At 50.0% G+C, this 24,100-nt stretch overlaps 1 protein-coding gene across 1 annotated transcript in view; it reads left to right on the top strand.

The window, feature by feature from the left end:
- Positions 1 to 24,100, top strand: part of KIAA1671 (KIAA1671 ortholog) — a 188,672-nt gene that overhangs the window by 2,208 nt on the left and 162,364 nt on the right. The window contains exon 2 of the mRNA XM_033098322.1: positions 21,607 to 21,694. The gene's annotated coding sequence lies outside the window, so the exon portion shown is untranslated. The remainder of the gene's footprint in view (positions 1 to 21,606; positions 21,695 to 24,100) is intronic.

Genomic DNA, 24,100 nt, shown 5'->3' on the forward strand with positions numbered 1-24,100 from the left:
ATTCATTCATTCTTAAGTATTTCAAGACACTGTCAAAGAAGGAAGCTAGCAATCACACACTAAGGGAAGGGTTAGTGGAAAGAGGCAATTGTCTAAAAGGGGAGAGAGCTATGATAATGGGAGGAGAGGCGGATGTCTTCTGGCTGGTGAGGGATGGGGGTCAAGGGGTTTAGTTTCTTGGAGAGTTTGCAGTGGGAAGAGGTTGGTGTTCTGGGCCGGAAAGAGGGAACAGAAGGGCCTGGATGTACGAGGGAGCATGCGGTGTTGGCAAATGTTGACGGGGGCCAGGTCAGCCATTCTCAGAGGTTTAGACTTTATTCCAGGGCGGTGGGGTGGGTGTTGTGGAAGTTTTTCTGCGGGAGGGGGATGGGGTCAGATGTGTGTTTTGGGAAGCTTGCACTGCTCTTGTGGGGAGGCTGGATTGGAGAGGGTACGCAAGGAGGCTGTGAGGCCAGTGAGGAGACTGCTAGAGAAATCCAGGTGAGAGGTGGTGGTCAATTGGATTTGGATAGAGATGTTAGTGTTATGTTTAGAGACCCACTCAGTTGAACACCCCTTTGAGGCATAACCTTCAATCTAGAGAAGGAACCCCCCACCCCAGGGGAGATGACATAAATATTGGGTCAGTATTCCATTAGATTCAGTAAATCTTGCTGAGCACTCATTGTCTGCCTTCCCAGGGATGGTCATAAAATCCAGGTCCTCGGGGACTTCATACTTGAACCCTCACCACCTTCCTGTGTCAGGGAATGGTGCTCATTCCCATTTCACAGGTATAGGACTCAGTGGTGTGGCAAGGTCTTTGCCAGCCAGCAGCGGCAGAGCAGGGATTTGAACTTGCTTCCAACTTGCCGATGTTTGGAGTCAGTGAGGTCGAGTAGAGAAGCCACAAAAGGGGAACAGCAGGCATAAACCCAGGAGGCCTTCCAGGAAGAGGCAGAGATGGAAAGGTGGGAGCCAGCCAGAGAGACTTGGGGGCAAACCCAGGCCTTGCCCCTTCCTGGTTGTGGTCTTGGGCATGGTACTTATTTTGAGGCTCGCCTTCCTCGTCTGTAAAATGGGGTCATGATAGGCTACTCCTCTCCTTCAAAGGGTTGTTATGTGAGTTGAGTGAAGCAGTGCAGGGAAGGGGCCCAGCAAAGTATCTGCTCACTAGTGGTGGGTGTGATTATTATCATTATAGTCTGGCATCAGGATGTGTTTCAGGCAGGTGGTGCCTCTCCCAACCTGGGGTGTGTGTGTGTGTGTGTGTGTGTGTGTGTGTGTGTTGTGGGCAGGGGGGGGGTGAACACAGGTGACACTTGAGCTGAGTTTTAAAGGAGGAGGCAAGGAGAGGAGACATGCCAGGCAGAAGGAGCAGCACAGGCAGAGGCCTCGATCGTTTGGACAGTTGTGTGCTAATTGATATACTCAGAATGCAGGGTATGTTAAATGAATCAAAGTGAGACCATGGGCAACAAAAATTCTCTTTACACCTCCCTGCCCCTCCCTAAGTGCCCAAACAGAAAGACTTTGGCAGGTCTGAGATAGAGAAGATGGCAGGAGGGTCCCAGTCCAGGAGATCACATTCCTTCCCACATCACCCATCCAGATTACAGTAGTGTGACCCCCTCCCCCCACAAGCCATTTCTCTCTTGGAACCTCAGTTTCTTCATCTGTGAAATGGGAAGACTGGAGGGAATGTGGGTAAAGCACATAACACATCAGAATAGGTGCTTCTCACTGAACCCTTTCTAGGTGCCAGGCTCTGGGTCAAGCTCTTTTTAAATTTTGTTTATTAAATTTTATTGTTTTTCATTCATCACAACAAATTCAGGTGATGCCTGCTTTTGGGACTCCTGAATTTGCAGTTTATGAAACTGAGGCTTGGAGCCGTCCTCCTGCCTACTTCCACTACTCAAGCTCCTGTCATTTAAAAGGAAGCTAACAAACTTTGAATTGAGGGATACACATGCACACATATTCTTTTTCCTTCAATATGATGACTATTTTACTATGTATCTTACCTGGGCAATTCAAGAGCCCCTGTCTTCAAGAATCCTTTCCTCAGGAATCTGGTCAATTGGATGGGAGGAAGGGAGGGGAAGGCAAAGTGAGACAAGTATGCAAATGATTATGGATTGACATGTAGAGAAGTAGTTATCTCAGCTACCTTTGTTAATTGCTCAGGTAAGCGACCTTTGAAATGTTCTATGACCTCATCTTTATTTAGAATATGAAATACATCCTGAAGCGTGATCTTTGGATGTTTACATAACAGAAGTGATACACACACACACACACACACACACACACACACTATATATATATACTGAATATAATTATTATATATCTATCTATATATTTCACCCGCTGTGGAGCCAGACGGAAGGAGTTGAATCTTGGTTCTAGCCCTTATCGACTGTGTGACTTTGTGCAGGTGGCTTAACCTCTCTGAGCTCCAGTCTCCTTGTCAGTAAAGGAGTCCTACCTCTGAGGGTTGCTGTGAGGAGGAAATGAGAAGGGCTTGGCACAGGGTCAGTGCTCAGTATTTGTGGGTTGTTGTTATTTTCCTTGTGGTCACAGTGGAGTTGTTATAGTTTCCTCCTCTCCCTCTAGACTTTATGCTCCAAGAAGGCAGAAACCCTATCTGTCTATATTGCTGTTTCCTCAGTAAAGAGTCATGGAATAAACAAATTAATCAACATCTGTAGACGTAATCTTTTAATAATAATCATAAAATAGAATTTTGCACATAAGTTAAAAACAGATTTGGGTACTTGCCCATTTCAGAATGTGTTGACTTACCCCACTCCTTTAAAAAGCTGAACAATACTCCAGTGCATGAAGATGCTGTTAATTATTGAACAGATCCCAGTGAAAAGCATTGAATTATTTGGTTTTTTGCTATGACACGCAATGCTGCAATAAGCATCCCTGTTCACGCATCTTTGCCCACTCATTGTGGTTGATTGAAGGACAGACTTTAGGCTGGGGAGTTTTACCCCAGCTTGGGATGATGGCTGTTTAGAATGTTGATCTAGCCTCCAGAGAGGTTGTACCTCTCATACTCCCACCAAGGTTGTGCGACAGACAGCCTGTTTGTATATTTCAGAGAGGGAACAGTGGACGGCTCTGGCTTATCAGTGGCCATGGGATATAGCCTCTGGCGTGACAGTAGGGAAGGTGATAGTTCTTGCAGGCAGCACATTTTGTGGCCCTTGGCTTTTAATGCAGCCTGCTGGGGACTATGTCTTGGAAGGTATGTGCCCATGTACCCACAAGTCTACCTGTTTCCTTCTGGAAATATGTGGTCCTGTATTAGTTAGGTTTAGGTTTTTCTCTGATGACGCTGTGTAACAAATATCTCCCAAATCACAGTGGCCTTTAACAACAAACATTGGTTTCACGGTTGTGGGTCTGCAGATGGCTCAGCTGATCTTGGCTGGGCTCGGACGGCAGGCTGGACTCTCCAGACTTTGGGTTGGGTTCATGTCTGCCCTGTGTATCTTCATCTTGATACCCAGGCAGACAGGCAGCAGCTGGCTAGGGCACGCTCTTCTGTGGTGGACAGCAGACGCTCAGGAGCCCACTGGGAGCCTGCAGTGCTCTGAACGCCTCCCCTTGGAACTGGAAGGTGTCACTTCTGTCCTCATTCTGTCGGCCAAAGCAAGTCACATAGCCAAGCCTCACATTGATGAGGCGGAGAGGGAACAAGTATGTATTTTCTGAGCCATATTACAACCTGCCACAGCCATGTTTCTGATGGAGGAGGACGGGTCCTTGCAGGGGTGAAATGTTTGCCTAGAGGTGGCGGTGAGCACAGTGGCTCATGATTTGTGTAGGACACGTCGGAGTAGGGCGTGCTCTGGGTAAGGAGACCTGGTCTGAGTCTATAACCTGGAACAGGCACCTCGCCTCTCTGAGCCTCAGTTTCCTCACCTGGAACATGGCAATACTGCATCCTTTCTGGTAGAGCTGTTATTAAGCTCAAACATGGTATTGGGTAAGGCTTTGCACCTATGATGTGAGGTGGGAAGGTGAGGGATGGTCGTCTTGGTGATGATTTTTGCTCTGATGTGCTTTACAATTCCTCAAGCTATGGTACTTGTGGCCAGTGGAGTGGGAGAACACGGTGAGGCCAAGGGGAGGCTGTAGAGGAGACAGATCTGGGTTCAAATCCCAGGTCTGCCCTTTATGGGTCACATGGTCTTCAACCGGTCTCATAACCTCTCTCAGCCTCAGTTTGCCTATTTGTAAAATGGACACAGGGTGCTCGTGACTATTACTTAAAAGGACTTGGCACAAAGTAGATGATAAATAAATGGTGCCTGTGACTGTCGAGCAAGGGGGGTCTTGATTGGGGTGGAATGAGGAATTCTGCAAAATTGGATATTGGTTCTGCAGAATTGGTTGCAGAGTTGGATATTCCCAGTATCCCTTGGGACTATTATAGGGAATCTGGATCCAGACTGCCTAAGTTCAAATCCCAGCTCCACCACTTTCCGTCTGTGTGTCCTTGAGCTGGGCAGGTAACCTCTCCGTGACTTAGTTTCCTCATCTATAAAATGGGAGTAATAATAGTGCCTGCTTCATGAGGTTGATGCACGTCAAGTGAGTTAATACACGGTGCCCGCTAATGAATGTATGTTAGCTATCATTGCCATTATTACCAGTGCTATTATCAGTCTGTAAAGGCCCAGGGAAGTTGCTTCTGGTCCTGGGAGCCACCAGGGCCTTGGGGAAAGGAATGAGGAGGCAGATGATTTTAGAGCAGGTGCTTTTCCCCTTCTGCTGTAGCTGGAGGGCCATCTGTTAATGGGTCACTGTTTACCTCATTCTCTCCCCAGGGCAGGCCTAAGCCACAGCAGGCTTCAGGGAGCCCATGGTTATGAGTTCCACTGGAGGCCACCTGAGCGAGGTGCAAGGCTAGAGGTCATTCCCTCCCTCCTTCATTCATTTGACAAAAATTTAACTTGCATCAGTCACATGGCAAATCCTATGCTAGTTACGGGGAAAATGGGATTCTGTTGGAGGTCAGGGGTGGGTTTCTGGAGGAAGCTTGGTGGGGAGGGCCAGCGTGTAGGGTGGCACAGGCCTGGGATTCCTGTGTGGCTGTGGGCACATCGGTTCGCCTCTCTGAGCATTTCCTCATCTATGAAGTGAGTCTCAGATGGGCCAGGGTGCCCTTGGGGGTGAGAGAGGACAGCCTTGGACCTGTGTGGGGCTGGTGGTTTCTGCCTTGGCCCTGTGCCTTCAGAAGTTTGAGGGAGATGACCGAGGTGGCCTTTCCTCTATCTGCTGGGACCCGGCTTTTGAGAACACTAAATGTTCTTCACAGTAAAATAAAAATGAGTAGAGAGCATTCATTTTGTCCTAGGTACTGTGCTCATTATCGTTTTACTTGATTCTCATGTCCCCATTTTACAGATGAGAAAACCGAGGCTCCGAGGAGGGAGTCACATGCCCAGGGCCACTAACGGGAAGGGGGAATCTGGATCCTTGCAGCCTGACTGCAGCCCCTGTGCCCTGAATCTCTCTTCTTGGTGGTAAAGCAGGGCAGAGCTGGACAATCCTTGGGTTCCGCCCCATCTCCACAATGCCATTACTGCGTGACTTTGGGAAGTGACTTGCCCTCTCTGAGCCTCAGTCTGCATCTGCTAAGATTTTCCTTGTGCGGTCATTGTGGGATTAGGTGACGTAACTACATGTAAAGCCCCCTGTACATAGTAGGCACTTTAAAAATGGGAGCCCTTCCTTGTAAAAAGATCAGCTTAGGGATTTTAAAAAATGTGTGAAGTTACAGCGAGGAATTGCTCTATCAATCACAATATAAATCTTTCTTGTTTGTCCTACTAGCAGACATAGTGGCAGTCATAAAAAAACAGTTGTTCCTTATATTCCACTTCCTCTGACATGTGGGTTTGTGCATTATTTTATCAAATCCTTTTCAGGTCCTTTCTTCATCTTACAAAGAGAGGTGCCAGTGCTAGTGTTGTTCCCACTTTACAGATGAGGAAACTAAGTCTTGGAGAAGTGAAACGCTTTGTCCGGCTTACCAGCGTGGCAGGCAGGGAGCCCTGGAGCCCTTCTGCGTGAGTCCTACTTGTTGGAGACACAGCTGTATTTTCAAAGGCTGCAGGTCAGGTCCGCGGCTCCCAGCTGACTCTGTGTTGATATTTCTTTTCTTTTTTGTTTGGCTTCCTCAGTGACGAAAGCCCTTTCTGGGGACCGTCCTGTTTACTGGTGGCGTGGTGAGGCCCTGCCGGGGGAAGGAAACGCAGGGTGTGTGGGGCCTCTTGGCAGAAGGGGAGGCCAGCGGGTGCGTTGGGTACACTGAGGTCGCTCTGTGAACTCACCCCACTCCGCCTGCCTGGACACGAAGCCTGGGCCTTCAGAGGCACTGTGCCCATCAGGTCTGCCCAGTGCCCAAGGCCAGGCTGGGAAGTGACTCAATTGGGGAACTCCCAGGGCCCTTTGGCCTAGGAAGCTGGCCAGGTTTGTCTCTCCCTTTCATTTTGGGCCCTCGCACTGGAAACCTCTTATCTTTGTTTCTACAACTATTACCTATATGCCAGGGACTGTGCTTGGGGCATGAAGGCCATGGGAGAGAATGAAGGGTGTATCAGAGTGAGTTCTGGGCCAGAAGTCACGACTCCTGAGTGCTAGTACTTGCTTCTCTGCTGTGTGTCCTGGGGTAAGCCCCTTCCCCTCTCTGGGCCCTTTTCACAGAGGGAGGAGGAACTGGATGAGTAGATCCCAGAGCCTCTTATTCCTGCTACACCTTCTGGGAAGAATCAAAATCAACACTTTCAAAGATAGGGCCTAGAAAACCACCATTAGCTGAGGGCCTGCTGTGTGCCACGTCCTTTGCTAGGGAGGTAGCGCGTATGCGTCTTCTCATCAATTCTCAGTTACTCAGTTGGTGTTCCTAACCCCTTTTACAGATGAGTAAACTGAGGCTCAGAGGTATAAAGGCCTCTTCATGTCACTGAGCTTGAGGTAAGAAGGTGTGGAGGCTAGATTGAACTCAGGTCTGCCTCCTACAAACCTAGACCTCCCTATAATAACGCAACACAGTTGGTTCCCAGCTCGCCCGGAAATAGTCTCTCCCCTCGGAGCTTCTGGTGCGGTGTGTCCTTTCCTCTCTTGGGTTAGTTGATCATTTTCATTTTTGTTAATGTTTAAGTACCTACTGTGTGCCAGGGCTTGAGCCGGACCCTGGGTCTCATTGCTGCCTGGGACACAGCGCCTGCCCTCAGGGAGGAGAGAGATGCGGGGTTAGAGAGCTGCGTGCCAGCACTGTGACGAGGGGGCTGGGGGAGGGACCGTGTTCTCCTGGTCCCGCCTCCTGTCAGCCTGGAAGCAAACTGTTTCCCTTGATGCACTCAGGACTTGGATGCCACAGGCAGCTCTGGCAAACAGCAGACCACCTTCTTCTTGGGGAGGTGGGATGTGCCTCATTACTGCTGGATTTAACTCCAGAAAGGAAGTGATAATGCTTCCAAACCGGGCTTTATCCAGATGCCTAATCACAGCCCTCCTGCCTTTCCTTCTTGTCGTTCATTAAAAGGAAAAGGGGGTTTGGAGGCAGCAAAAAGCTTTGGAGGAATTTCTGGAATGTCAAGTCTGCTGGCTGACCCAGCAGAGCAAGTGTGAGCCATCTGCCCTGGCGTTAGTTGGGGTCAGCTGGCTGTCCTGCGGGGCTCTCTGGGTAGCATCCAGTTCCTGTTTAGAGTCCTGAGTCACCCCCAGGAAGGTGGCTCTTCCGCGGACTGCAGTCGCTGCCTGCCATTGAAGACACTGCCTGGGTTTAGAGCAGCACAGTCCTGGGGTCACATCCTGCCTCTTTTCTCACCCGCCATGGGAGTGGCTTCCTCTCTGCCTGGGTGTCCACACCCATGGAATGGGGGTGCCCATGCCTGCCTTTCAGCCTGGCTAGGAGCCCTCACTGAGGTCACATGGGTGAATGTTGGGGTGAGTGCTTTTCTCCTGGGCGGGGGGGGGGCAATGTTGGGTAAAATCCCCACTGTGTGCAGGCATCTCTCCGGAGCACTGTGGTGGCCTCATGTCTCATTGTTGACGCCTGGTGGGCCCTTCTAAGGCCATTCTCGGCTGTCACTCTACACCTGGCACTTAGTGACATGAGATGACTATTTGTTAAGGGAACTAACAGATGACTCATTGCATTTTCCTAGTTAATCATTTTTATTCTCTTTTTATCCTTATTGCAATACATTTACATTCTAATACATTTTTATTGTTGAAGATTTAGAAATACAGATAAACAAAAATGAGGAGCTAAAACTCTGATGTTCTCACGTTCTAAAGATTCCCAGTGCTCGTATTTTGGGGCATGATTTTTAGACCTGTCAGTCACACCATGCATATGATTGACAGATGTTAGTACTGCGTCTTGGGGTTTAGAAGGCTTTATTCTCAGGTGACTTGGATTCACATCCGGGTTCGGTCACCTCCTAGCTGTGTGACCTTGGGCAGGTCACTTCCCCTCTCTGAGCCTGTTTCTCCTCTGGAAAATGAGGTGGCTGTCAGGGTTCCGTGAGTTAATGTCTGTGAAATGCTCTGGGAGGTGCCTGGCACACAGCAGACGCTTAATTCTTACGAGTGGTTTACAGGTAGGTGTATTTTTTATTGTTTTGAGCGATGAGTCCCTTTCTAGGAATGGTGTGATCTACAACTGCTGGATTTGGACATTAGGCTGGGGGGACCTCCAGATCACCTCCCCCGGGCAGGGCCCAGAGATGCTCCGTGTCGTTTCAGATGTGGGGGCTGCTCAGCACGGGGTGGGTCAGGTGGTTTGGCCGCCACCGAGCACGGTGAGTGCTCACACGCCAGTCCTGATCCTTATCGCTCAAGGATGTTTCCTGTCCCCGCCGAGGTCTGGGAGTTGTCCAAGTTAAAGCCGCTGGACGGTCCCAGCGGGCTGGAGATGGCCTGTGTAAGATGAGCCTCTTCCTCCCCTGGCTACAGCAGTGGCTTCAGGAGGACAGGCTCAGCCACACCTGGGAAGAGGGATGGGGTCAGCCAGCCACCTCTCAGAAGGTCTGTAAACTAGAAAGTCACCTGGACACCAGTGGGGACTCAGAGGAGCAGAGAGAGGAAGGGGTTAATGGAGCCGAGTGTTCAGAAGTGAATTGGATTTGGGGACAGCCATGCGGGGAAGGGTTGCTGTCCTGTATTAGCTCTGTGACCATGGGTAAGTTATACAACCTCCTCCACCCTCAGTTTCCTCGTCTGTGAAATGGGGCTAATAGTAGGTTTCACCTTCTAAAGTTGGTACGTGGTGCCTCCTCCTCCTCCCCTCTCATTACCTTTGTACTAGTAACACTGACCCGCAGACCCTATGCCCCATGTGAGTACCTGCTGTGCGTCCTCTCATTGAACCCTCAAGATAAGTTGTAGTTACTATTATTCTATTATTAGTACTCCTGTCTTGCTGTCTGACTCCACGTTGCGAGTGTGTTGAACCCTGACTTCACACTTGAGTGTGTGATGAAACACTCGGCACACAGTAGGTGATCAAAAAGGCAGCCGTAGTGGTTACTAGTAGTAGTTTTGCTGGTGCTCCCCAGAGCGGTTTGTACGAGCAGCAGCTCAGGTCACCCAATGCCTGTTATTTGGAGCGTTATTCTTCTACGGCTGACCTAAAAAACCACTACTTGTCCATCACACCTCAGTGCGCCCCCCATTAGGGGTCCCCAGGCCCTATTCATCCATTTTAGCTGCTCTGAAGGATGCCTGCTAAATCTTGGGGTCCTCCAGATTGAATGTTGTACCCACAATGTGGTACATCCCAAATGTCTCTCCCAAAGTTCAGGGTGACCGATCTGGCTGATGTTGTAGGATGTTGCACCCAGGAACTGCATTTTCGGGCGCATGGATCATGGAGGAAGGAGTTTGGCAGAGAGCTACTGGCTTTGTCTGTGGCCTGGGTATCTCCTTGACCAGGCTGGACTCTTCACATGCCACTGTTTCTAGAGGGGTTTCTTTAACAGTGTTTCCCAAGGGAGAACCATCCTGGAGGATTTCAGCTTCCAGAGTGTGTCTCGTGTCGGGGTGGGGGTAGCATAGGCGGCTGGAACAGGCCAGGAGCCCAGCTGGTCACCAGGTTTCCCTTCTCTTTGAAATCCAAGATCATGCTAGAAAGATGCTAAGTGCAAAGGCCCTGAGGCAGGAGCAGTGGGACCGCTGGAAGGACCGAAGGAGCTGAGGGGGCGAAGGGGAGGTACAGGAGGACTGTTCGGGGCCTGCGGGCCAGGGCAGGGCACTGTGGGGTTTATGGTAATTACGGTGGCCCTTTGTGACAGAGTCGGTGTGGGTTTTAGAAAAGATCCTTCTGGTTGCTGAGCAGAGTTTGGAGTCCAGGTGAGGGGCCGGAGTAGAAGCTTGGAAGGCGAGTGAGGAGGCTGCAGGTGGGAGAGGGTGGTGGCACGGAGTGGAGGACCTTCCCCTGCCCCACTCCTGGCCCGCAGTACGTACCCCAAATAATAATCATATGATTCTGTGTTTATTTCTCCTCTCTGTGTCTCCCTGATGGGACGGTAAGCTCCAGGAGGACAGGGACTTGCTTCTGTTCACTGTTGCATTCCCAGTACGGTGCCTGGCACATAGTAGGCACACTCAATAAATGAATGAATAAAAGTCAATGGCTGGTGAGTCCCAAAGAAAATCGGGGTGGAAATAATGAGAACGAATACCAGTAAAGACCAACGGTCTTAATCGCAAGCCTGTGTTGAATGTGCCGTGGTAGACCCCTGCCAGGCCCTTCAGCCATGCTCTGCCCACCTGCACTTCCTTTGCTGGGCTGTACTGTGGGAGTTTGGGCAGCTCTGGGAGGCCTGTCACCTGGCAGGCCATCAGCAAATTCCTAGCTGGTTTTCAGGTTGTGCCCACTTTCAGTAAAGGACTTGCCAGCTGATCTTGGGTCTAGGCAGGGCAAGCCTGGGTGAGGCCTCTCCACTGGGTAGGAGGTAGGACTTCCGTGCGCTTGAAGACATGTTCTGATTTCAAGCCCTTTTCCCAGCCTGTGACCTTGGGCAGGTCTCATCCCCTCCATGAGCCTCAGTTTACTGGCAAAATGTTAATGGTGACAAGTAGCAATGCTACTGTTTTATCGACCTCCTAAGATGTGCCAGACCCTATGGTAACTTATTTAGTTCTCTTGGTGGCTTCATGAGGTAGGAACTCTTCTTGTTCCCATTTTCCAGATGAAGAAACTGAGGTCCAAAGAGGGGAAGTCACTAGGTCGTGGTCACTCAGGAAGTGGGATCTGAATCCACACAGAGCCTGTGCTTTGAGTATCTAACACATCGATTTGGTGTTTCCCAGACTCCAGTTATTCTTGTATCATCTTGAAAATTTTTCATATTCATGAACTACCTGGACTGTTATTCAGTGAACCTTTTTCTTGAACTTGACTTACTTTTTTTTTTAAATAACAGCTTTATTGAGATATAATTTACATACCATACAATCATCCATTTAAACTCTATAATTCAAATTACAATTAAAAATAAAACTATCGTAGGATCCAGCAATTCCACCTCTGGGTATTTGTCTGAAGAAAATGAAAACACTAACTTGGAAAGGTATCTGCACCCCATGTTCATTACAGCATTATTCACAACAGCCAAAATATGGAAACAACCTAAGCATCCATTGATGGATGAATATTAAAGAAATTGTGATATATATTTATCCAACATAATATTATTCAGCCATAAAAAAAATGAAATCTTGCCATTTGCGACAACATGGATGGACCTAGAGGGCATTATGCTACATGACAGGTCAGAGAAGGACAAATACCATATGATCTCACTTGTATATAGACTCTAAAAAAGAACAAAAACAAAAACACACACAGAAACCAAGCTCATAGATACAGAGAACAGATTGGTTGTTGCAAGAAGTAGGGGGTAGAGGGAGAAATGGGTGAAGAAAGTCAGAAGGTACAAACTTCCAGTTATAAAATCAGTAAGTCTTGGGGATGTAATGTACAGCATGGCGACAGTTGTTAACAGTACTCCATTGCGTATTTGAAAGTTGCTAAGACAATAAATCTTAACAGTTCTCATCACAACAAAAAAAAATGTTTTGTAACTGTAACGTGATGGATGTTACCTAGGCTTATAGCAATGATCATTTTGCAACGTATACAAAAAAAATAATATAATGTTATATGTCAATTGTACTTCAATAAAAAAATAAAAATAATTTTTTAAAAAGTGTCCAATTCAGTAGTTTTTAGTATATTCAGATTTCTGTACCCTTCACCATGATCAGCTGTAGAACGTTTTCATGACCACAAAAAGAAATTCCGTACTCATTCCCCATTTCTCTGCAATTACACCTGCCGAGGTAACCACTAATGTGATTTCTGTCTCTGGATTTGTCTGTTCTGGGCATTTCATACAAATGGAATCATACAATATGTGTTTTTTTTGTGACTGACTCTCACTTAGCATAATGTTTTCAAGCTTCACCCACGTTGTAATGTGTATCAGGACTTTGTTCCTGTTCACGGCTGAATAATATTCCATGATACAGATAGACCACATTTTGACTCACTTTTAAAAACTTAAATAAAAACCATCTTACAAGGTGTTCAGTGGGCTGGTTATGTCTGATCTAACACGCACGGAAATACAGCACTTAAAATACAGCGTATTGATCAGAGGATCACCATATTCCATCTGCACCCCGGGCTCTGGAGTACCGGGAACCTTAACCTTGTACACCCTAACGGGCTACCTGCAGGTGAGCTGCTTTGTTGTGTGGCTGTTATGTTTAGGGGTGTGTGCAACAATATGTTTTACATTTTATCCCGTGAATGAGAAACACGTTCTTCTGCTAGCACAGAGAGGAGAGTTCAATCTCCTTGGTTCTGCTCCCGCTGCCTCTTTAGAGCAGTCATTTCGCTGTTGTGCTCACATTTGACCAGCGCGTCTTGCGCTCATGCTGGATGCCGCCCCCATCCACCTGTTGGGTTGAAACATGTCAAAGTGCCGTCTTTGTAGGTCCACAATGGTGGAATATTGTAATTTCATCTGGTACAACCTTAGGATGACCCCACTGGGTAGGCACCATGGATCCCTGTTCCAGATGAGAAAGAGAGGGGGGTCAGGAAGCCTAGCCAGGACGGCCAGAGCTGGGATCCAAGGTCCCCGCTCGTTTCACCTGCCTTCTTGGCCTCCCCTGGCCTCCCAGTGGTGATGGCTCTGCTGATTCACTGGCAGGGGTTGGGAGCTCTGGCTCATTTGTCAGCAGTGAAGATGCTTCCGCTGCACCCCCACGCTCCCCTGGAGTCGCAGTGGTCTCTCTGCGTGGTGTGCCCTGTGGGAGAGAGCTGGCTGGGGCCTGAGCAAGGTCACTGATCCCTGGTCTGCAGGGCTCCCGACAGCCTGGTCCTCTCTCCCTGACCTGAGCCAGGACTTGAGGCTCTTGGCTCTGCTGCAGCTGGGGACGCTGAACAGGATGCGTGCCCCTGGGGAGGATTGCCTCACATTCGGCAGTTCCCAGTCTGTGGAGCAGGCCTGCAGAATCCCCAGGGGCGGGCATTGCATCCTGGCCCTAACAAGGCTGTCTGGATTTTTTGTGCCTTTCCTTTGGAAACTTTCCTTTCTAGGGGAGGGAACAAAAGGCTTGGAGAGGATGAGTGTTGTGTTCAAGGTCACGCAGCTAGCCTGCAGCTGAGCAGGGACAAGATGTCAGGATTCCTGCTTCTTAATTCATGCTTCTTCCCACCTGACATCCTCTCTGTGCCCCATTGTCAGTTGTCGGAGGGACCTATCCTTGCTGCCCACCTCCCCACCCGCAGCAGGTGTGAGCTAGCTCAGCGGTGCTGGAGCTCCGTAGCTGTCTGGGTGGAGTGCCCACACCCGCTGGCCCCTCGCCAGGTTTGGGCACTCCCATGGGTGATGCAGAGATCCCACAGGGCAGGTCATGACATGAAGACGCTCCAGCACGCTGCACCCTGACGGGTGGAGGAACGGGTTTGGGCCCTTTCCCTGCCCGTTCCCGAATCCTGGGTCCACCCCCACTCAGCCCATGGGCTACCTGCTTTGGCCGAACGTGAGTCTGCTGGGCTTTGCAGGAGAAATGGCACCTCGTCCTTCCCTGTTCCAGGTGGACAAATCCTTATGGGGACCCTGCAAGTCGGGGCGGGGAGGGGGAAGGCAGAGCGACAACTGGACTTTCTGGAGTAACAGCCCAGTGAGGATGACCAGGGCCCTACAAGGAGACAGACCCAAGTTCTAATGTTGCCTCTGGCCGAATCATGTCACCTCCTAGTTCAGTTTCCTTATCCGCAAAAGGGTTGTGATTGTGACGCCTGTTTCAAAGGACTGTTTAGGGTTTGGCATATAGTAGTAGGTGCTCAATAAATGGCCATGTTATGGGGGAGAGGATAGAGCCAAGCAGGTCAGGTTTACCACCCGGGAAGCCTAGGTTCAAGTTGTTGGCTTCACTATTTGCTGCTTGTGTGACTCTGGGCAAGTTCAGTCCTCAGCCTCAGTTTCACTGTCTGTATAATGGGAGTGATAGTAGAACCAGCACATAGTTGACTGTTGTGAGGACTAACTGAGATGCTGAAGTTTTTATTCAGTGGTGGGCATGTCTTTGGTTGCTGTTACTTTGATTACTATTAATGTAATAATAATAATAATAATAATATTTCCACAGTGTCAGCATCAGACACATCCATGTATGTTTAGTGGATGACGTTGCAACATTGGGGATGGGTTTCTTTAAACACTGGGAAACCAGCAGGGCGTTGGAGACTGGGGGATGGACAACGTGACCTTTTAGGGGCCCTTCCTGTCCAGGGACTCTGTAGAAAATGTTTGGTCCAAGGCCAGGGACTCTGTTCTGCCCCTCTGGGCACTTAATAAATGGAACTGGTAGCCTGGGTGAGGCCAGTGGGTGGATGATAGGCGGGTAGCACCCCCAGCTTCCTCCTGGGGCGCAGTGCCCAAGTTTGGCATCATGGAGCCTGTGGGTCAGGAGGAGAAAGCCCTAAGCGCTGGAGACCCTCTGATCCTGTGGCCACCTGGGGGCCTCTGCCTTCCCTCACCCCACCCCTGGACTTCCTGTGAGGCCCAGGGGTCTGCTGTACTGACAGGTAGGCCAAGGACTAGCTCTTTGATTTACAGGGTGGGTGGGGAGGGGAAGCAGGGGTTGCTGAAGCCCAGAGAGGGCAGGGTCTTGGCCTGCTTCAACCAGCAAGCCGAGGGCAGACGCTTTGGTCCTGGCTCTGGGCAGGGCCATCTAAGTGATGGCTGGATTGGCCTCTGTCTTCACTGAGTTACATTTCTACACTTCCCCACGCGTGGGAAAGTCTTTATTCCTTACTCATAAGTGGCACCTGGTATTAAGCAAACCACAAGGCCAAAATCCACCCCTGTGGGCCCACATATTCTCCATGTGGGTGTCCACAATCTTAGCACTCCAGCAGGGTATGGAGAAGGATGGTAATAATAACTCCAATATAATATGTTGACAAAATGAACACATACATAAGCTGGGCACTCTGCTAAGCACTTACTTCACCCTTTTAACTCATTTCATCCTCTCATGGCCCCATGAGGTGGGTGTTATTAAATTTATACCCATTTTGCAGATGAGGAAACTGAGATGCAGAGAGGCAAAGTAACTTGACCAAGGCTACCTAGCTAGCACATGATAGAATTGGGATTTGAACCCAGGCAGCTGGGTCCAAGCCCATGCCCTGGCACTAGATTTAAAATAAAAATGATTTATTTTTAAATTGTGAACGATACATAACATACATTTACCATCTTAACTACTTTTAAGTGTAAAAGTGATGTCGCATACGTTCACATTGTTGGGCTATCATCACCACCATTCACCTCCAAAATGTTTCCTCTTGCAAAATTGAAACTCTGTATCCATGAAACACTAGCTCCGCATTCTCTCTCCCCCAGCCCCTGGGAACCACCATTCTACTTTCTGTCTCTATAAATTTGACTATTTTATGTACCTCGTATAAGTGGAATCATACAGTATTTGTCCTTTTGTGACTGGCTTATTTCACTCAGCATAATGTCCTCAAAGTTCATCCATGTGGTAGCGTGTATCAATATATCCTTGCTTTTTAAAGGCTAAATATGTCATTGTATGGAGAGACCACATTTTGTTTATCCATTTGTCTGTCAATGGACACTTGACTTGCTTTCACGTTTTGGCTACTGTGAGTAATGCTGCTGCATATGGGGGTGTACAAATCTCTCTTCAAGACCCAGCTTTCAATTCTTTTGGGTAAATACCCAGAACTAGAATTGCTGGATGAAATGATAATTCATCTCATATGTTTAATTATTTGGGGAACTGCCATACTATTTTCCGCAGAAGCTGACCCTTTTTATATTCTCATTAGTAAAGCACAAGGCCTCCAGTTTTTCTACCTCCCCACCAGCACTTGTTATTTTCTGTGGTTTGTTGTTTTGTTTTTTTTGCTATCAGCCATCCTCATAGATGTGGCTGGCACGTAATTTTTGTGGGAGATTCTTAGGATCTGTGTTTGTTGGGCCTCGGTTCCTGTTAGAGCAGCTGTTGCATCACAATACGTCTTCCGGGACTATTTTGGCCTCCCCCCTCACCTCACGGTGCGACCTTTCTCAGGGTGTACCCCAAAGCCCTGCAGAGTGCTGGCCTGGGTTAGATCCTGAGGAAATACTAAAGAACCACTTCTCACCAACTCAGGGCACGCGCTGTCCTGTGTCTTTTTTGGAAGAAACAGTTAAGGCCTGGATGTAATACTTCCAGGATGCTGTCTGGACACCACAGACCTAGCTGCCTGCTCCCTGGGGAAGAAACAGCAGCTGAGTACCCCAGCCTTGGCTGCTCAGAAGAATCCCCTCTGGGAGCTTTAAAAAAAAATAAAGGTGTTGGGACCATGTGGGGACAGAGTTCCAGAGACCGGTTTCCAGGCTCTCGGCCTCACGTGGAAAGGTGCTGGCTCGGGTAGTAGATGGCCGTCAGCTGTGACTAGTTGGCCATCAGCTGTTACCAGTTAGCCATTAGCCACTGATATAACTGCCGTGGCTAAGCTAGCAAACGGGGATTGCAGTTAGCACGGCGGATTGCAGGTAGCAAGTGGGGTGGGTTGGCAGAGAAGCAGACGGCAGGCTGCGGATCGTGTGGCTCCTGCTTCCTGTGTCTCCAACCGAGCCGCCAGCGAGACTATAGTGGTATGAACCCCCCACCCATGGCTTCGTGTTGTTCGTTTTTGGCCTCGCCATATCCTGCGTTATGCGGGGAGCAGGCCCAGAGACCCCGCGTGACACCCTACATGACAGGCCACCATCGGGAGGATCAGACTCAGTGGGTCTAGAGTGGTACCTGGGCATCTGTATTAAAAAAGAAATTTCCCCAGGTGGTTCTTGTGCGAACCTGGCCAGAGAGGCATGGCCGTGGAACATTTTATTCAATTCCCGTGAAAGCTGAGGAATTTGTCACAGAGCTACCCGAGGGATCTGGTGTATGTCTACCTGTGCTAGAGTGAGCGAAGGAATGAACGGGTGAGTGAATGAGTGGGTGCGAATGAATGAATGACTGAATATGCCGATTTCCTGATTTTTGCCATGACTCTGTATCTCCTATGTTATTACTCACCTAATATTTCAATACAAATCTGTGGGTCATTACTGTAAATTGAAAAAACCAGCATCTCTGGCCATAAATAGAAGTTTACTTTAAAAATACAAACTAAGGAAACCAAGCAACGTCATCAAGTTCCAACTGAATAAATACTGCTGTCGCTGCAGGTTTTGAGCCAGAGTCCTCACTGTCACTCGGTTACACAAGGGTGATTATCAAGCGTGGCAGAAGTGTGAAGAACACGCTAGCACCCAGTGGAGACGTCCTCTTCCCTGGCACTGCTTGTCTCCCATGACTCAGTGCTATTTCACGTCCACCCCTTGGACTGTGTGCCTTTCTAAATGCAATTAGGCAATGAAGGTGTTTGAGGGAGGAGCCAGGGGTGGGGTGTGGGGGTGAGAGGAAGAGTGGGTCCCAGTGGGCGAGGCCCACTTTCTTGCATCGCCATGGCTGGAACTGCCCTGCGGGTGTCAGCGTAACCTGAGTCCAGGGCACCCCTTGCCCCACAGCGGTCCCCGAATCTCCGAGGAGTGAAGAACTCATCTATGGGTTCATTGAGCTAAGACGGGTCCCTGCCAAGGTCAGGCTCTTGGTCGGGTGTAGAGCCCAGAGGGCACCAGCATGGCAGCTGGGAGTCAGGAGGGAGAAGGAGGCTCCCCTGCAGGGCCTCCCATGCTTGTGGGGTGGGCATCAGCATCCTGGCTCCCCAGAACACCCTCATGGAGGCCAGTAGTCTGGGGGTTGGTCCCTGCCTCTTCCTGGGGTGTGACCTTGGGTGAGTCCCTCGACCTCTCTGAGCTTCCCTTGGTGCTTCTGTCAGGTTAATTCATTTAGCAAATAATACTCAATGCCTGTTCTAGGCCAGTCTCTGAGCTGATTGCTGCAGGAGCCTGGCAGCGAGACCCCTTCTCTCTTGGAGTTTATGGGCAGGGAAGGGAGAAAGACATTGCAATGAAGGGAAGAAGAGCAGGATGCTTTGAAGAAAGTCTGGGGACATAGTTTAGCTGAAAGGTCAACTCAGGCTTTTCTGAGTGTATCCCGCATCTTCTCCTTTTCTTATAAGGACACCAGTCCTTAGATTAGGGCCCATCCTAATCCAGTAGGACCTTATTGAGACCTAGTTAATTACATGTGCAAAGACCAAATTAGGTCCATTCCGAGATTCCAGATGGCCGTGAATTTTAGGGGAATACTATTCAACCCACTACACTGAAGAAGGGCCATTAACACTGATACCTACAGGGTGTGTGTGTGGGGGGTGGGGCAGGGAAGGTGGGGGAGGGTTGTTCCAGGCAGAGGGAACAGTGCGTGCAAAGGCTTTCCTGTGGGAGCGCAGCAGAGGCCAGTGTGACTGGAGCAGAGTAGGCAAGGGGGGCAGTGGGGGGGGGGCTGAGGGAGGAGAGACTGGGGCGCTGGGACACAGAACCATGGAGAGGGCATGGCTTTCATTCTAAGTGCCTCTGGGGGATTTAAGCCGGGGCAGGAGTCTCTTTGGGAAAAAGATCATTCCAACTACAAACTGTGAAGGGGCATGGCAGGGACTAACAGAGCACATGCTTTCAGGTTTACCCCCAAGCACGTTTACTTCTCTTGAGTGGTTTAATCTTCAGAACCCTGGCAGGCAGGTAAGGCAGTACTAATATCCCCTGAAGAAATGGAGGCCCAGAGAGGGTAAGCAGTTTTTCCGGGGTCACACAGCTGGGAGACGAGCACGCTTGCCGTCGTCTTCTGTCTTGTGAACACTCAACGCACCTGGAGGTGAAGGGCCTTGAAACCTTGAAGGTCTGTCTTCAAAGACAGCTGAACAGGGAGCATTGACTTTACACCTGACTTGACCCCTGTGTGGGGTTGTTTGCCCAGCCAAGGAAGGTTCAGTGGTGGGACAGGCATCCAGTAGCTTCAGCAACTCGGTGAGTGTGGAATTCATTGCCTTACATCTTCTATGTAAGATATATCTTATATGTAAGATATATGTGTGAGCTGCTGTGATCCTGCCCTTTCTGAACAGAGCTCTGGAGGAGAAAGAGCGAAAAAGAGCAGTAAACACTGACCTGTCTACCCAAGAGTGTTTTGGAGGGTTGTGATAAAACCTTGGGCCAAGACCTGGAAGAAAGGGCAAGATAATTACGCCTGTTCCAGAGCCTTTAACCTGCTGTTTCTCTGACTTTGGGGATACCTATCCACATGGAAAAGAAGTGTCTTCTTGGGAAATAAAAATACCTATCGGTTTAGATGAAACATTCCAAAGTATGAACAAATCAATGTGTTAAGTCCCTCTATTGGGACTTAGACCATAAATTAGGTGCTGTCTCCCAGGAATTGAGGACGCTAATAGCTCCTAAGAGACCGGCTTATTTGCTGGATCTGAAATTCCCAGTGTAGTGCAAGCTCCTTATTTCCTGCTCTGTCTCTTGTTTCTTTAGTTCCCTCTTTGTCTCCATGCTGAGAGAGGGAAGTGGGGAGAGAGAGAGAGAAAGGGAAAGAATGAGAGGAAGAGGGAGAGGGAGGAATTGCTCTGGAATACTGCCTTTGCGCTGAGGATTTTTCTGTGTTTTGAGAGAATTGTGGGTGCTCCTCAGGGAGAAAGCTGAGCCAGGAACTGCCTCCCCCACCCGGGCTGCTGGGCTGGACTTCTTACCCATTGAGGTGGAGAGATGCTGTGTGTGTGTGTGTGTGTGTGTGTGTGTGTGTGTGTGTGTATATTCCGTGGGGGAGGGGTATGTGTGGAGAAGAGGAGTTAAATTTGGTTCTGGATCTGAGGGCTCGTTTCCTTTCTCTTCTGGTAAAAGGTCCTGTGGAATGAATCACGTCCTCTCTTTCGAGTTCTGGGCTCACAAAATGAATGTCCGGGCCAGGCTGGTGCAGTTGGAGGGAGGCCGCTCTGTGGAGGATTCTGGAGGGATCCTAAGGGATGCCACCTGTGGCATGGCTTTGAGGTGTAGATATTCATTCATCCACTCATTCATGCGCCCTTTGCCAGCCTAGGTGATGCTCAGCCCCCTACAGGGAGGGGTCTTTGTGTTAATCATCAACCCTTTGTTATTTGATCGCCTGCCTTGGGCCTGGCCCCCTTCAGGCCCCAGGACTCACTCCTGGAAGTGACAGGACAAGGTTCTGCTCCCTAGGGCAGGGGTCGGCCACAAAGGACCCCGGAGTAAATGTTTTTGGCTTTTTGGAACATATGACACCCATCACAACTGCTGACCTCCTTTTACTACACAAATAGCCAGAGACAATCCATAACCGAGTGGATGTGGTGGTGCCCCCATCACATTTTACGTATGGACACTGATATTTGATTTTCACACAAGTGTTATGTGTCATGACACATTACTCTTTCATTTTTTTCCTCCCATTGATTTAAAAGTGCAGAAGTCATCCTTAACCCACAGGCAAGATTTGGCCCATGGCCCAAAGTTGGCCAGCCTGTGTTCCAGACAGATGATAAACTAAATAAACCAATAAAGAAGATAATTTCAGTCTGTGAAAAGGGTTGTCCAGAGGATAAAACAGGGCGGTGAGACAGGGGCGCTCCTGTTTGGTGTTCGGAGGAAGCCTCTTTGAGGAAATGACATTCAAGCAGAGAACTGAACGTAGAAGAGGCAGCAGCCCCTCTCTCCACGTAGTGGGAACAGCGTGGGCAAAAGTCCTGAGGTAGGAGGTTGCTGGCGGTGGGGGAGAGGTGGTGGCAAGTGCAAGGAACAGAAAAGTTTATTTGGCTGAAGCATAATACGCGAAGAGGAGAGAGATGGGTGGTACGGTCCCAGAGATAACATAAGCCATTCCCAATTTTTACGAAGACGTCTCCTCTCCCAGCCTCAGTTTCGCCCTCTGTAAAAGAGGATGATAATAGCACCTTCCCCCATTAAAGGCAGAAGGAGATAACACACGGACGTGTTTAAGGCAGCGTCTGACGCATGGTGGAGGTGGTGGTGATAAATGATGTGGATGATCAGATCGTGTTGATATCTTTCTCTTGTGTCACAGGCCTCTCCTCACTTTGTGCCTTCTGCATGGAACATGTCACCTGGTTGGCTGCGGGCTCCCGAACAAACTCAGAGACAATGTTTTGAGTGTAAGTAGTTCGTGTGGGAGGTGGTCCCAGGAAAGACTGCTTGGGGAGTGGACCAGTGGGATTGGGGAGAGAGGAGGCCACGGCTGGGTGTGCTCATAAACAGACTACCTCTGTGGGCAGCAGAGGCTCTGCCCCCCCGGGACCTCCGGGGATGGTGTAGAACATGCCCCGAGTTTTCTCCCTGAGAGCTGGGGGAACTGGGGTATTTGAGAAACCGTTGGAGTGTACGCAGCGGCAGATGGGGCGCCGACAGCGTCCGCTGCACGGGGAGTTTGTACTATCTTCGCTTAGCTCAGATGTCTCCCGTGCTGGAACCCTCCCCACGTTCCTCCGGGAGCCTCTGGTCCTCCTTTCTCCAGTCTCCTGCAGCCCCCAGGCCAGCCCCCATCCTAGTGCTTTCGGGCTCGATGCTGTAATTCCTCCTGGGTCTGGGTGGGGACCTTGTCTTGTTCACATCTATATCCTCGTGGCGTGACGCGTAGTGGGTGCTGGGGCAATACCTGGTGACCATGAGTTCAGTAAGGGCAATCAGGTGGGACGCTCAGAGTCCTGGGGGCGGGGCAGGCAAGTGACAGGTGGCTGCGGTTCAGGAGATGAGTGCTGGGAGGCTGTGTAAAAGTGGCTGTGCCTTCGAGCCCCTCCAGCTCCCAGACCCGTGCTTCTCACCCTGGCATGATCCCTGCCACCATTCTGGGAGCTCTAGAAAAATACCTGTGTCTGGGCTCCACCTGCATCTGGCTATAAATATTGATCCGGTCGTCCTGGCTTGGAATGGTGAAGGCCTCTGTATTCGTTTCCTGAGGCTGCTGGAGCACATTGCCACAGACCAAAGTGTTGGGTCCCTCCAGAGGCTCTAGGGAAGGACCCATGTCTTGCCTTTTCCAGCTTCTGGAGGCTGGCGCATGCCAGGCCAGGCCCCTTGCCTCCATCTTCAAAGCCAGCTTAGCGTCTTCAGGTGTCTCTCTGCTGAGTTTGTCACATTGCCTTTTTTCTTCTGTAGTCAAGTGTCCCCCTGCCTGCCTCTTACAAGGACACGTGATTGCATTTAGGGCCCAGCTGGATCATCAAGGATGATCTCCCCTTCTCAAGATCCTTAATTTAAGCACATCTGCAAAGACCCCTTTTCCATGTAAGGTAACAGGGATCTCGCTTCCAGCAATTAGGAACTGGATATTTTTGGGAGCCACTGTTCAGCGCCATGCTGTTGGCCCTGAGAACACATCTTCTGAGCCCCCAGCCTGTGCAGGCACTCCCCGACAGCTCACCTTATAGCCTCCTGCAAGGATGGGCTTGTTTTTGCTGCTTTGCAAGTGGGGAAACTGAGGCACAGGGAGGGAGAGTGATTTCTGAAGCCAGGGTTGGATTTGAGCCTCGCAGCCTCTGAACCCTGAGTTGTGTTTGCCTTCACTCCACACTGTCTGGGGAGGTGGGGACGTTCTGCAGCTCCAGGCAGGTGTCCCAGGCTCTCCCTGTCCTGCCAAGCTCCACCTGCAGCTCACAGGACTATAGCATCTCTTGTGCTGGCAGCCCCAGCCCGGGAACTGGGAGTGCGCTTGTTATTTTTAGGGTGTCTCTGTTCTGACCTCCCTCAGTGGGAAGGATTCCCATTTCTGGAAGTTAGTTCTTCTGAAATGGGCTTTGGGGTGATTTAACTCATCTGAGAATGGTCATCAAGCATCAAGCCTGAAGACAGGGAAGGAAAGAGGAAGGGAGACTCTGCACCAGGTACTGCGCTGGGGCCTTCCATGGCCATCTGGGCTGGGCAGCAGCATCCCCATTTCACAGGCGAGGAAACTGAGGCTGGGGAGGAGGATTTGCAGGACTTGTCCAAGGTCATGCAGCCAGTAAGTGGTGGAGCCGGGATTTGAACCCAGGTCTCTCTGACTGCCTGCACTTTGCACTGGTGTTGAGTTAGCAGGCCCTGCACTCTCGCCACTTCTGCGTGGTGGGTATTTGGAATTGGTTGTTTTTGGAGTCCCTTCGGTTGTCACTGGCTTCGATTTCCCCTGGCGTCATGGGGTGGAGGAGTTCTCACTTTTCTTCTTATCCTCATACTTAGTCCTTCAGCCAGTCCTGTCACCTGTGCCTAAAGCCACATGTCTCTCCTCTCCATCCTGAGTGTCACCTAACGGGTCCAGGTCATCCCTGTCTCCCACTTGGGAGGCGGCAGGGGCTTCCTCACTGGCTCTCGGCCTCCACTCTACCCTCCACAGCGTGGTCTCCAGTGAGGGCCTGGAATGAACTTCCAGACGGGTCCCAGCCCTGCTAAAGCCCTCCAGTGGGAGTGGAACCTTTCTGCAGAAGCTCTGCTCTGCCTGACACAGCTCGCACCTGCTTCTCCAAACTACCTCATCCCTTTCCCCACCTGGCTCTGCCTCCCAGGCCTTCGTTCTGGAACACTCTTTC

Source organism: Rhinolophus ferrumequinum, chromosome 25 (assembly GCF_004115265.2).
Source record: "Rhinolophus ferrumequinum isolate MPI-CBG mRhiFer1 chromosome 25, mRhiFer1_v1.p, whole genome shotgun sequence".
Lineage (NCBI taxonomy): Eukaryota > Metazoa > Chordata > Mammalia > Chiroptera > Rhinolophidae > Rhinolophus > Rhinolophus ferrumequinum.